A 14,523-nucleotide genomic window follows, 5' to 3' on the forward strand; every position below is an offset into this window, starting at 1 on the left:
ATTCATTTGGAATCACAAAAAACCTCGAATATCTAAAACAATACTGAGCAACAAAAATAAGGCTGGTGGTATCATGATACCTGATTTTAACCTATACTACAGAGCCATAGTAACAAAAACAGCATGGTACTGGCACAAAAGCAGACATGTAGATCAGTGGAACAGAATAGAGGACCCAGATGTAAACCCAAGTAGCTATAGCCACCTGATATTCGATAAAAATGCCAAAAATACTCATTGGAGAAGAGACAGCCTCTTCAGCAAATGGTGTTGGGAAAACTGGATATATATCTGCAGAAGGATGAAAATAGATTCTTCTCTCTGTCCATGCATAAGAATTAAGTCCAAATGGATTAAAGACCTTAATATCAGACCTGAAACTCTGAAACTGCAAGAGGAAAAAGTAGGGGAAACCCTTCAACATATTGGTCTTGCCAAAGACTTTCTGAATACAACCCCAATTGCTCAGGCAATAAAACCACAGATTAATCACTGGGACCTCATGAAATTACAAAGATTTTATACTGCAAAGGACACAGTGAAAAAAGCAAAGAGGCAACCTACAGAATGGGAAAAAAATCTTCGCCAGCTATATATCTGATAGAGGATTAATATCTAGGATATACAAAGAACTCAAAAAGTTAAATAATAAGGAATCAAACAAGCCAATCAAAAAATGGGCTATGGAGCTAAATAGAGCATTCTCAAAGGAATAAGAATGGCATATAAGCATCTAAAAAAATGTTCTATATCCCTAGTCATCAGGGAAATGCAGATTAAAACTACCTTGAGATTCCATCTCACTCCTGTCAGATTGGCCACCATATGAAAACAAATGATCATAAATGTTGGCAGGGATGTGGAAAAAGAGGAACCCTTCTACACTGCTGGTGGGAATGCAATCTGGTCCAGCCATTGTGGAAATCAGTGTGGAGGTTCCTAAAATAGCTAGAGATTGATCTACCATATGACCCAGCTATAGCACTCCTAGGCATATATCCAAAACATCTCATTTCCTTAGAAGTACGTGCTCAACCATGTTTATTGCTGCTCAATTTGTAATAGCTGGGAAATGGAACCAGCCTAGATGTCCCTCAACTGATGAGTGGATAATGAAGATGTGGCACATTTATACAATGGAGTTCCACTCAACGGTAAAGAAAAATGAAGTTATCAAATTTGCAGACAAATGGATGGACCTGGAAAGGATTATACTAAGTGAGGTAACCCAGGCCCAGAAAGCCAAGTGCCACAGGTTCTCTCTCACATGTGGATCCTAGCCTCAGATGACTGGGCTTCTGCATGAGAATGAAAATACTTAGTAGCAGTGGCCAGTAAGTTAAAAAGGAGACATAAAGGGAAGAGAAAGGAAGGGAGGAGGGTACTTAATAGGTTGATATTGTATATATGTAAGTACCATGATTGTGATGGAGAGGTAATATGATGGACAACGGAATTTCAAATGGGAAAGTGGGGGGGGAGGGAGTGAATTAACATGGGATTTTTTTTTAATCAGGAAAATGCTAATAAAAATTTTAAAAAAAGAAACAAGAAAAAAAAAAGAGTAGGTGTTATGACAACCAGATCCTCTAACAAACTCTCAATCCCTTTTGGTGTGTGTTGCCCTGTACCCTTAATTCTGTCAATTAGGAGGTTAAGACGTCTGTTGAGGCCTCAAGTTGGCTAGTGACCTAGTGAGACCCTTCCCTAATGAACAACAGAAGAGGAAATAAAGCCACTATAAATCAAGAAGCAACAAATAACAAGCCTAAAATATAGCTTATTTAAGAATGGCAACTCTGACCATCCATCAGATTTAACATATAACATATTTTGATATGGAAGGTACAATTAGCAACTCCAATTCAAGCCTTTATACTTGGCTTATTTGGTAGGTGTAATCCCATTTACCTTTTGGGATAATTTTGGTCTCAGTTATGCTGCACTCCTGCTTGGGTCCCACTTTAGTACACTGTGGGTTTAAGTAGGCTGGCTAGGTCACTGGATTGCTGCTCTGGTCACTGGTGCTGGGTGCTGTAATCTAACTTCCACAGGTCTCTAGTGCTTGTTTGCACTTGTGCTGGTGGTAGGGAAGGGGAGGCTGTCCCAACACTGTTAAGACTTTTTGAACATTATATGTCCCTATAATTTACTTTTGCGGTGTGTGTGTGTGTGTGTGTGTGTGTGTGTGTGTGTGTGTGGCATGACATGCATGTGGAGGCTAGAGGACAAATTTCAGTTGTCAGCCCTTGCCTTCCCCTGGTATGAGGCAGGATCTCTCATTTTAATTAATGTTCTCCATTGCATTAGCAAGGCTGCATAGTCTGAGAGACCCCAGAAAATTCTCTTATCAGTACCTCCCTTCTCTGCATTGTATGCTGGATTATCAAGGTTCACCATAGGTTTCAGCATTTACATGGGACCTGGGGATGTGATCTCAGGTACTCACACTTGTATCATTAGTGCTTTATCCAGGAGGCATCTCTCCAGTTCTTGACAGAGGGTTTTTCCATGTCTGGAAACTCAACAAGAAGGCTAGACTGGCTGGTCAGCAAGACCCAGGGGTGCATTCATCTCTATCTATCTATCTATCTATCTATCTATCTATCTATCTATCTATCTATTTTTTCCCCAAATGCCTGAACAGTGTCATGTGCCTTCTAAGTTCACAGAGCAGAACTAGGCCCTTGAAGTCTCATTGGTCCTCTGTGTGTTCTCCAAATCTATCTCACTTTCTCCCTACAGCTTCAACCATGCACCTACTAGGGCTATTAGAGGGGTTGTTGGTTGATGGGTGTTCCTTGCAGGAAGCTGTTCCCTAGAACACTGCTTCTTAAGCAGAGAGTGTATTTCTCTGTATCCTTCACAGGGCAGGTTCTCACACCAGACCACAGACTCTGCCAGTCCTGAGAAGCTGTGAGCAGATGAGAAGAATGGCTGAGCTACGAATCTCAGTGTGGACAGTCCAGGCCTTTGCTACACAGTGGTCACACAGTGGGCAGCTACTTCCCACAGTTCTACTGTTCTTTAATCTGCAGCAGCCTGGGGTACTCCCTGGATTATTTGGGACCTCAGCACAGATAATACCAGATCCTTGGCTTGAAAGCAAAAAACATTGTACCTTGCAATATTAAACTGCAAGTTCCCATAATTCTCTTGTAAAAAAGTACAATCTATAATATTTGAAGTCATCGGGATCCCCCTAAATCTGCCTCCCAAGTGCTGGAATTAAAGGCATGTGCCACCACACCTGGCTTCTAATCTGTCTTTAAAGCCTCAGTTTCTCTCAACTCCATTTGCTTGAAGCTTTATTATAATTTATACTTAAAATATTTTATTTATTTATTATTTATCTGAGGGAGAAAAAAAGAGAGGGAGGGAAAGAACGGGAATGCTAGGACCTCTAACCACTGCAAATGACTCCAGAAGCATGAGTCATGCACATATGGCTTACGTGGGTACTGGGGAGTTGAATCTAGGTCCTTAGGTTTTGCAGGAAAGCATCTTAACTGCTAAGCCACCTCTCCACCCTCTAATTTTTAAAATCCTCAGATTCTCTTACGTCCATGTGCTTGTGACTGTACCCAGTTTTTCCCACCCCCAAACAATTTTTATTTCTTTTTTGTTTCTTTTTATTTATTTATTTGAGAGTGACAGAGAGAGAAAGAGGCAGCAAGAGAGAGGTAGAGAGAGAGAGGCAGAAAGAGGGAGAGAGAGAATGGATGTGCAGGGCCCCTAGCCAATGTAAACGGATTCTTAGGCCAAGGTTTCAAATCCTTACATATTGCTTTTGAAAATCAGCTCCAAAACCACACAGTTAACAAATGACACCATTCATTCATACTAACTGTTGAAATCAGGTTTCAACTGCTGGCAGAAATCAACTGCCCAAGAGGAGCTTGTGGGGAAAAAGGGTTTATTTTGACTTACAGACTCAAGAGGAAGCTCCATGATGGCAGGGAACACTGATGACATTAGAAGAGGGTGCACATCACTTCCTGGCCAACATCAGGTGGGCGACAGGAACAAGAGTGTGCCAAACATTGGAAATGGGAAACTGGCTATAATACCCACACGCCAACACCCAAGAATGCACTGCCTCTAGGAGTTACCATGATAGACCTGTTTTATTAGTTAATGAAGAGACTCAGGCAGGAGGAATTTCATTTAATTCTTTTCCTTTTAAAGTTAAAAAGGAAACATCAAAACATTCAAACTCACAATTCATAGGATAGATGGGACAGGAATGCTATATTGACAGTATTTAGGGGAAGAAAGGGATCCAGCCAGATAGGGACAGTGCTGTGGGAGAAGGGCGTGGAGAATGAAGGATAATGTCACACACATGTGTGACAATTTAATACTTTTGTCAATTTGATAGATAGGAACTAAGAAACTTTTTTTTTTGAAGTAGGTATTCACTCTAGCCAAGGCTGACCTGGAATTCACTATGTAGTCTCAGGATGGCCTTGAACTTGTGGTGATCCTCCCATGTCTGCCTCCCAAGTGCTGGAAAAAAGAAGACATGCATCACCACAACTGGCTAAGAAATGCATTTGTTGGGAGGTCCTTAGAGTTACCACCCCTTCAAGTGACAGACTGTATAAAAAGAAGCTCCAGCAAATCAGGGCCTCGGGTGTGGCTGTCATTGCTACTCACTAGTGTTTGCATATACCCTGTGGCTGCTATCATTCATGGGCATCTTGTCACTTTCCTCCACATTGTTGCAGATGGGACAGTTAGCTTCAGGATACCCCAAAACTCTCTGCTCCCTGTCCCCTTTAAAACTGGCTCTTTTAGATAATACAGGGAGAACAAGAATTACCAATCACTTCTCTGAAGTGACTTAAGGAGACAATTAGAAAACACAGTAATGTAACTCCAGATAGCATGGAGGAGGGAATTCTTCTTAAGAATTTAAAACAGTTGCTCCAGGTGGTAACTTTGCCTTATTATAATCAGTGAGCAAATAAAAAAAGGAACCAGAAAGGGAGATTTAAAAAAAAAAAAAAAGAATATACCCCAGCAAAATATCATAATGGTAATGAAGGTTGATCAGGGAAGGGCTCCTTCATTGAAATATTCAATTGGTTAAAATTTAAAATATTTTTACTTGATGTCTAGGCTTTACCTATTAGAGAAACTGAGTCTAATAGTTAAGGCCTCAGTCATTAACAGCTCACTGATGCTAATTTGTTATGGATTCAGGGTTATCAAAATTAGCATTAAGATTCTCAGTAAACTAGGTTCCTCTATTTGTCCTCTATATTGATATTGTATCTTGCTACTTTGCTGAGATGGAGGGTCTCTGGTAATTTATGTATAGAATCACGTCATCTGCTAACGTCTTCTTTTTCAATGTATAGCCCTTTAATTTCTTTCTCGTGTCTGATTGGTTGAGCTAGGACTTCCAGTACTAGTGTGAAGAGCAGAGATGATAGTGGACATCTGGGTCTTTTTCCTGATCTCAATGAGGATCAACACACAAAAATCAGTAGCCTTTCTAGCTACAATGGTCAGAGAAAGAAATTAGTGACATTGTCCCATTTTCAATAGCAACAAGAACAACAAAAATACCTTGGAATAACAATAACCAAGGATGGGAAAGACATATGATAAAAACATAAAAACACTCAAGAAAGAAACTGAGGAGGACTTGAGAAGTTGGAAAGACTTCTCATGCTCCTGGATAGGCAGAATTAACATTGTGAAAACGACAATCATACTGAAAGTAATATCCAGATTTAATGCAATGACAATAAAAATCTGAACATCATTCTTCACAGATATAGAAAAAATAATGCCAAAATTCATATGGAATGGCAGTAAGCCGTCAATATCCAAGCATATCCTCAGCAAAAGAAACACCTCTCAAGGCATCACCATACCTGATCTAAAGCTATATTACAAAGCCATAGAAACAAAAGCAGCCTACTACAGGCATAAAAACAGGATTATAGACCACTGGAACAGGATGGAGGATCTGGACATTAGGTAAACTACAGCTACTTGATTTTAACAAAGGCCATAATAATGTGGACTGGAGAAAAGTCAGCATCTTCAACAAATGGTACTGGACAACTGCAATCATGTGCAGGAAATCGAAATAAGACTCACACATCTTGCCATGCACAAAAAAATCAAGTACAAATTGATCAAAGTCTTTAATATAAGAACAAAAACCCTGCTACCATTGGAAGAAAAAAATAGGAGGAACTTTCCACAATATGGAGTGGGAAAAGACTTCCTTAACAAAACCCCAGTAGCTCAGGAACTTGACTGGTGGCTGAAACTTCTAATGTCAAGCATATTGGCAATCTTAACAAAAATGGCCCATCTGCTTTACATTAGAGAATGGCTGAGTTGATTCCACACAAGGAAGATTAAATAGTAGGATTGCAAATTCTTCTTTTTTTTTTTTTTAAGGTTGGGTCTCACTCTAGCCTGTGATTAGCTGGAATTTAATATGTAGTCTCAGGCTACTCTTCGGCTCACAGCAATCCTCCTTTTTTATTATGCTGAGATTAAAGACATGTGTCAGCATGCTGTGCTGCAATCTCTTTTGAAAGGAGATCTCTCTAAAAGAACCTACCTTTTGTGGTCATGTTTTCTGCATTCCTGACCTAAGAATAAAGCCATGACCTGCACACCTGGTATTGGTTTATGAAGCCTGAAGATATTTTGGACATACCTGAGCTATGCAAAGGCTACCATGGAGCACTGTTCATATGGGTGATTTGTGGTTTTATTTCCTGAGCAGTTGCATAATATTCAGAAAATCTTTGCTAATACCCATATCTTCAAGGGTTTCCCTTACTTTTTCCTCTAGCATTTTCACAGTTTTGGGTTGATAATAAAGATATTGATGCATTTGGACTTAATTGTTGTGCATGGAGAGAGATAAGGATCAATTTTCATCCTTCTACAGATAAATACCTAGTCTTCCCATCACCATTTGCTGCAGAACCTGTCTTCCCTCCAAGGAGTACTGTGGCAGTTTGAATAGATGGCCCCCATTATATTCAGTGTTTTATTACTTTGTAATTTGCATCTGCAGCCATCTAGTGGGAGGCGGTTTCACTGGGCAATCTTAAGGTGTGGTGGGGGGTTTGAGATTTCAATCGAAAGATATACAAAATGTGCCTAGCTTGAATTGCTGAAGTGTGCTGTCCTGTGTGGCTTTTGGCCAATTCTTTTCTCTGCTTGGTCCTTCGAAAACAGGCCAGCTTCTTTCATGACAAAACTTCCCCTGGACCTGTAAGCTTTAATAAATATCCCATCCTGCATGACTTGGTCTGGTCTTGAAGTTCATCTCAGTGAACCTGAACCTGTCTGCTACAGAAGTTGGTAACAAGAATGGAGTGATACCACCAGCTAATTTTTGTTGATCAAAATTGTTTTAGATATTCGAGGGTTGTTTTTTTTTTCTTTCTTGTGCTTCAAATTTTTGGATCATTTGTTCCTGTTTCCGTGAAGAGTGACATTGGAATTTTGATGGGGATCGCATTAAATGTGTAGATTGCTTTTGGTAAGGTTGCCATTTTCACAATATTGATTCTTCTGACCCAAGAACAAGGGATGTCTTTCAATTTTCTAGTGAATTCTACAATTTCTCACTTGAGTTTTCTAAAGTTTTCATTGTAGAGAGCATTTGCTTCCTGGTTAGGTTTATTCCAAGGTACTTCAATGATAACTTGATCTCATCCTTTCTAATTTATATCCCTCTTATGTGTGTCTTTTGCCCAGTTGCTGTGGCTAACACTTCCAGTACTATAGTAAATAAAAGTGAGACAGTGGACACCCTTGTTTGGTTCCAATTTGGTGGAAAAGCTTCCTGTTTTTTCTACATTTAGCATTATGTTGGCTGTAGGTACGTCATAAATAGCCTTTATTATGTTGAGATATGTTCCTTCCATTCACAGTCTATGTAGGACTTTTAGCATGAATTGATCTTAGATTTTGTCAAATTACTTTTTCTGCATCAAATGAGAAAATCATTTGTTTTTTTGTCCTTTGGTGCCTTTATATAATGTGTTACATTTACTGACTTGCATATGTTCAACTATTCCTGCATCTCTGGGATAAAGCCTACTTGGTCAGGGTGAAGGATCATTCAGATATATTCTTATATTATGTTTGCCAGTATTTTGTTGAGAATTTTTGCATCTATGTTCATGAGGGAGCTTGGTCTGAAATTTTATGTTTTTCTTCTATGTTTGCCTGGTTTCAGTATTGGGGCGATGCAGGCTTTGTAGAAGTTTGGTAGGATTCCTTCTCTTTCTGTTTTATGGAAAAACATAAGAAGAATTGGTATTAGTTCTTCCATGAAGATCTGGTAAAATTCACAAGTCCATCAGGGTCTGGACATTTTTTACTTAGGAGACTGTTATTAACTGTTGGATCTCCATAGTTGTCATATGTCTATTTTAGTGGTTAATTTCATCTTGATTTAATTCAGGTAGATCATATAAAATAAGGAAATCATCTACTTCTTTCAGATTTTCAAGCTCAGTGGAGTATATGTTCTTATAATACGTACCTGTAATTTTTTAAATTTCTCTGGTATCTGTTGTGATGGTGACTGTATTGACTCTTATTAATTTGTATCTCTTTCTTCTGGTCAGATTTTATAAAGATTTATCAATCTTGTTTATCCTTTCAAAGAACCAACTGTTTCATTGTTTCTTTGGACTTTTTTTTGGGGGGGGGGGTTGATTGCTATTTCAATAATTTCTGACCTAAACTTTACTATTTCTGCCAATCTACTGATATTCATTCTACCTTGTTCTTCATGTTTCAAGGCTTTAAGGTGAAGCACTGTTTACTTGTGATCTTTCTAGTTTCTTATTTTATGCACTTAAAGCTATAAATTTCCTTCTTAGGACTGCCTTCATTGTGTCCTAAAGGTTTTGTCATGTTCTGTTCTCATTTTGATATGACTCTATGAATTTCTTGAATTCCTTCATGATTTCATCAACCCATCCTTCATTAAGTAGGATATTGTTTAGTTTCAATGATTTTGTGTATGTTCTATAGCTTTTCTTGCTATTGATTTGTAGTGTGATCACATTGTGATCATATAGAGTGCAAGGAATTATTTCAATTTTCCTGCACTTGTAAAGATTTGCTTTGTGTCCTGCTATATGTTCTATTTTAGAGAATTTTCAATGTGCTGCTGAAAAGAATGTGTATTCTGCAGGATTCTGATGACATGTCCTGTAGATAGCTGTTACATCCATTTCATCTATGACATTATTTAATCGCAATGTATCTGTTTATTTTTTGCCAGGACCTGTCAGTTGTTCAGAATGGGGTGTTAAAGTCACCTACTACAACTGTGTTTGGTGTTATTTGTGCTGTGGGCTCAGGTAGGCTGGCTGGTTTGGTGGGCCGCTGCTTATTACTTGTACCAGATTCTGTGTTAGTGAGCTCCCATCCCCAGGTCTCTGGTGCTTGCACTGGAGGTGGGGGAGGGAAGTGGAAGCTGTGGATGGTGGCTGAAATTCTACCACTCGTCCTTGTGATCCTCTTCCTCACTCCGTTTGTCCTTGTCATCCTTTATGTTTCTTCAGTTTATAAGCAGGCCGCTGTAAGCAGAGAATCTCCTCATCTGTTTCTTTCTATGGCTCATGTCAAGCCTTGCATATGTGGCCACACAAACTTGTTTCCGCCATTCCTGAAACCACTTTTCCCTGCTTTGGTGGGCTCAACACGCTCAGAATCTCCCCTACTTCTGTGCTGCAGGATATAATTTCTTATACATCTCACCTTTTAGTAGAAGAGTGGCTTTTACTTTTTCTTTTTCTTTTTCTTTTTTTTTTTTTTGTCTTTTTCTCACCTAGGCTTCTTTGGCATGTTCCTACACCACCATCTTAACTGGAAGTCATATCTACATTCTTTCCAAGCAATGGAAATTCTAAGCTGAAAAATCAACCAGCAAGGCAAGATGTAGCCACCAGTGCATAGTGGCACATATAAAGTGATGGGTAATCAACTTTTTGTCATTGAGTAAGTGGGTGGGAATTCATGCTTATAACTAAGAAATGAATGGAAGACTATGGAACATAACAATGGGTGATGGAACACACCCTTATTTCCATTACTCAGGAGGATGAGATAGAATTGCTGTTGTGTTGTGGGTATGTGTTGTGTGTGATTCGTGTGTTTATTTTCTTCTTGTGTTTGTGTCCACTGTATGTAGTGAGTTGTGGGTGTGAGTTGGAGTAGTATGCATTGTACTGTGTGTCTATGTGTACATATTGTGTGAATTGAATGATGTGTTTTCAACTTGTGTTTGTGATCCTTCTCTGTAGTGTGGCATGTTTGTTTTCTCTTGGTATTGTATTTAGTGTGTGTGGTTTTGTGGGTTTTATGTTAGTGTGTATACTGTTTGTTTTGTTTTTGTTGTGTTGCTCATATGTGTTGCGTGTTGTTATGTGTTGTGTCTTGAGTTTTTGTGTTGTTTTTGTTGTGTTATTTAGTATCTTGTGTTTGTGAGTGTTATTGTATGTTATGTGAGTGGTGTGTAGTGTGTGTTGTGTGATATATTTGTGTTGTTTTGCCATTTGTGTGTATTTTGTGTAGTGTGTTATAAGCAGTTTGTTTTGTTTTGAGGGTGTGTTGTATGTGTTATTATATTTAGTGGTGTGCAATGTGTGTGAGTTGTGTGTTGAGATTTTCTCTTGTTTCTATTCATTGTGTGTAGGTTTTGTATTGTGTTTGTGTGTTGTGGGTATGTGCTGTGAGTTGTGTTTAAGTATTCAGTTTATGTGTGTTGCCCATAGTATGAGTTGTTTTGTGTTATGGGCGTAATGTGTATGTAGTGTATATTATTTGTGGTTTTGGGCTATGAGCTGGGTGTATGTGGTTGGTTGTTGTAGGAGTGTGTTTATTGTGTGTGTTGTTTTGTCCTGTGTTCTTGTGCATTTTCTGTAGTGTATGTTGTTTGTTTTGTGTTTTTATGTGTTGCATGTAGTTTTTCTATTTGGTGGTTTAATATATTGTTTTGTGTTCTGGGTATGTGTTGTGTGTTTGTTTTGCAATGTGTGAGTTGTGTGTTGCTTTGTCTTGTGATTGTTTGCATTGTGTGCAGTGCTTTATCTTCGTGTCTGATGTATTAAGTGTTTGTTGCTTGAATTTTGTATTTATGTATTTTTATGTAGCATTTTGGTTTTGTATGTTGTGGGTGCTTGTTGTGTGTATGGTATACATTTATATGTGTCGTGGGTGTGTCTTGTATGAGAGTGGGGTGTTGTGGTTTTAGGTTGTATTGGTGTGCCTTGTGTGTAGTGTGTCTTACAAATGTGTGCATTGTTGTGTGTTCTGGTAATGTGTTATGAGATGTGTTGTCTTTTTCTCTTGTACTTGTGTCCCTTGTGGGTAGTGTATAAGGAATTTCTATATTTTGTATTTGTGTGTTGTTTTATGTTGGTAGTGTACATTATGTGTGAACGGTGTGTTGTGTTTTCTCTTGTAGTTATGTGAATTGTTTAGTGTGTTTTCTGTCTGTATGTGGTGTAGTTGTGCTTTTGTGTTGTTGATGTATATTGTGTGTTGTTTGTGTCTTTTGCCTTTGTGGCTGTTGTTTGTTCTGGGTATGTGTTTTATGTAAGTTGTGTGTTGTGCTTTTGCCTTGTATTTGTGACTATTGTGTGTATTTTGTGAAAATTTTCTGTTTTGTGGGCATGTGTTCTGTGTGAGTTTTGTGTTTTTTTTTCTTCTGTTTGTATTCATCATGTATTTTATGTTTTTCTGCCTGTTGGGTCTGGGTGTTATTGTGTGTATGTGTGTGTGTTGTGAGTTGTGTTTAAGTCTTCAGTTTGTGTGTGTTGTATGTAGTGGGTTCTTGTGTGTTGTACATGTGCTTTTGTCTGAGTTGCGTGCCTTTTTTGTCATGTGTATGTGAATACTGTACAGTGTGCACTTTTGAGGTATTTTGGGTTGTTGGTGTTTGTGTTTGTATTTTGGGCATTGTGAGAGTCTTTTCTGTTGACATTGTGGGAATTTGTTGTGACTTGTGTGTTCTTATGTTCTCTGTGAATTGAGTGTTGTGTTTTTGTCTTTTGCTTGTGTCCATTGTTGGTGTGCTTATATTTCTGAGTGTTGTGTTTTTGTCTTTCTGGGTGGTGGTGTACATTGCTTGTATGTGTTGTTTATTGTGGTTATACGTTTTGTGTGACACGTGTGTTCTATTTTCATCTTCTGATTGTGTCCATTGTGCATAGTATATTTTGTGTTTTGTCCATCGTATGTAGTTTTCATTGTTTTTCTGTTTTGTGATTTTGTGTTGTTGTTTTTGTGGATGTGTGTTGTGTATTGTGGGATTTGTGTATTCTGTGAGATGGGTGTTGTTTGTGTAGTTGACTGTTATGATAATTTGTTGTGTGGGTGTTGTATGTTGTGTATGAGTTGCTTGTTGGGTGTGTGATGTTGTGTTTTTACTTGGGTTTGTTCACATTTATAGTATGTTGCTTCTGTGAGGTTTGTGTTGGCCGCTATTGTTATATGTTGTGGGTGTGAGTTATCTGTGAATATTGTGGGTTGTGGGAGTTATGTGTTAGTTCTTTGTGGTGCCTTTCATCTTGTGTTTGTGTGCCCCCTGGTTAATTTATCTTTTTATAGATTTATGTTTGTGTATGTAGTTTATGCTGTTTTGTGTTGTGTGTTGTATGTGAGATGGGTTGTGATTCTTCTTGTGTCCATTGTGTGTTTGGATTTTTGTTTATGTATTGTGTGTGCTAGTTTTCTGTTGTATTGCTTGTTGTATGTTGTGTCTGTGCCTTGTGTGTGTTTCCATTGGGTCTAGTATGTTGCTTTTCTGTATTTTGCGATGTGTGTTCTGGGTTTCAGGATTGAGTTGTGTTGTCTTTTTGTCTTGTGGATTGAATTGTGTGTTCTGGGTATGTATTCTTTTGTGTGGTGATGTGTTTTGTAGAAATATTTTGTATGTATGTTGGGCGTTGTGTGTTGGGCATGTGTTGTGGTTTTGTGTGTATGTGCTCATGTTGTTTGAAGATTGTGTGTTGTGTTGCGGACGTGAGTTGTATGTGTAGAATTGTCATGTATTGCGGTATGTGTTGTTTTATTTTCATTTTGTTTGTGTAGATTAGGTGTAGTATGTCTTGTTTCTGTGTTTTATGTTTGTGTTTTCCTGCATATTATATTTGAGTTCATGATGCTTATGTGTTGCTTGTCAGTGTGTTGTTTGTTGTTCATGTGTTGTATGTGCTGTAGGTATGGAGTTGTATGTTGTGATTTCATTGTGTCCATATCCACTGTGTGTAGCTTGTGGTTTTGTATGCTCTTGTGTGCTGTGGGTATGAATTGTTATAGTTGCTTGGACTGTGCATTGGATGTCAGTTGTGTTGTGTTTTTTGTCTTTTTATGTGCATTGTGTATAGTGTGTGTGTTTTGTATGGGTTGATGTGATTTGTGGATTTGCATTCTGTGTGAGTAGAATGTGTTTTCTAGTGCTTCTGTCCACTGTGTCAAGTATGTTACTTTTATATATGTTGTGTGCAATGGTACCATAGGAAACTTTCTCCTTAAAGTTACAATAAAAAGATATAACCCTCAACAGAAGTATAGAAGGAGAATCTGAAAAGAAGGGTCCTGGAGAAAGTGGCATGATGTCTAACCTTAAAAAAATGTGGCTCTATCCCATAACATGTAGTGCCAAGATATCAATGATACCAACATTGTGCTGTTGATTGGAGAAACATACATATGGGGTACCCATATTAAGACAGGCTTCTATTAAAGTACTTCATTACCAATGTGAGGTAAATAATAAGAGTCTATTACTGAAGACACCATATGCTACCAGAACAGAACACAGAAACCTGGCTGGAATCAGGAAGAGAGAGAGTCCCGAGACAGCCCATATAATGCTGGAAAGCACTACATGAGCTACTGGGGGAAAACGACCAACAACAGTGTGAGCAAGGATGGTTGTAAGCTACTCAGAAGCAACCAACCTGACCAAAAGTACACAAAAATGCAATGATGGCACAGAACCTTAGTAGGAACCAGTGGCTCTTTGATTGGCTAAGATCTGCTCAGTGGAAAGGAACCCAAATCTAGAACTGGGAACCAGGTCTGCATGCTGTGGAGACAATTATGCTTTCCAAGGTAAAGTCCCCACAAGTCATTGGTTAAGAGACACTACAGTCATTAAAATCTGCCTAACTTAGAAGTGTGAGCCTATGGGCAGATCACAGGGCCTCATTTAGAATCAGCAATTGGATGGAGAGAGGAAGTTATGCAGACCACAGGCACAGTATGCAGAGCCTTCACTCTGCACAGCAGAAAATCTGGTTGTGGAGTCAGGGGTGCACAGGCTGTAGCTAGTAGTTGAGAGGATCTAGTAGGCTTAGAGCATGGTAGTCACCAGATTATCAACTATGGCCCTGTGCCCTCCAACTGAAGGTCTGTTAAGACCTACTTGACCTGTAGCTTTACACATCTTGCCTGATATTATCCTGGGAGCTGAAGCATGGTTAAACTGCAATCTTCTTTAGTAGC

Source organism: Jaculus jaculus, chromosome 20 (genome assembly GCF_020740685.1).
Source record: "Jaculus jaculus isolate mJacJac1 chromosome 20, mJacJac1.mat.Y.cur, whole genome shotgun sequence".
In the NCBI taxonomy this organism is placed as follows: Eukaryota; Metazoa; Chordata; class Mammalia; order Rodentia; family Dipodidae; genus Jaculus; species Jaculus jaculus.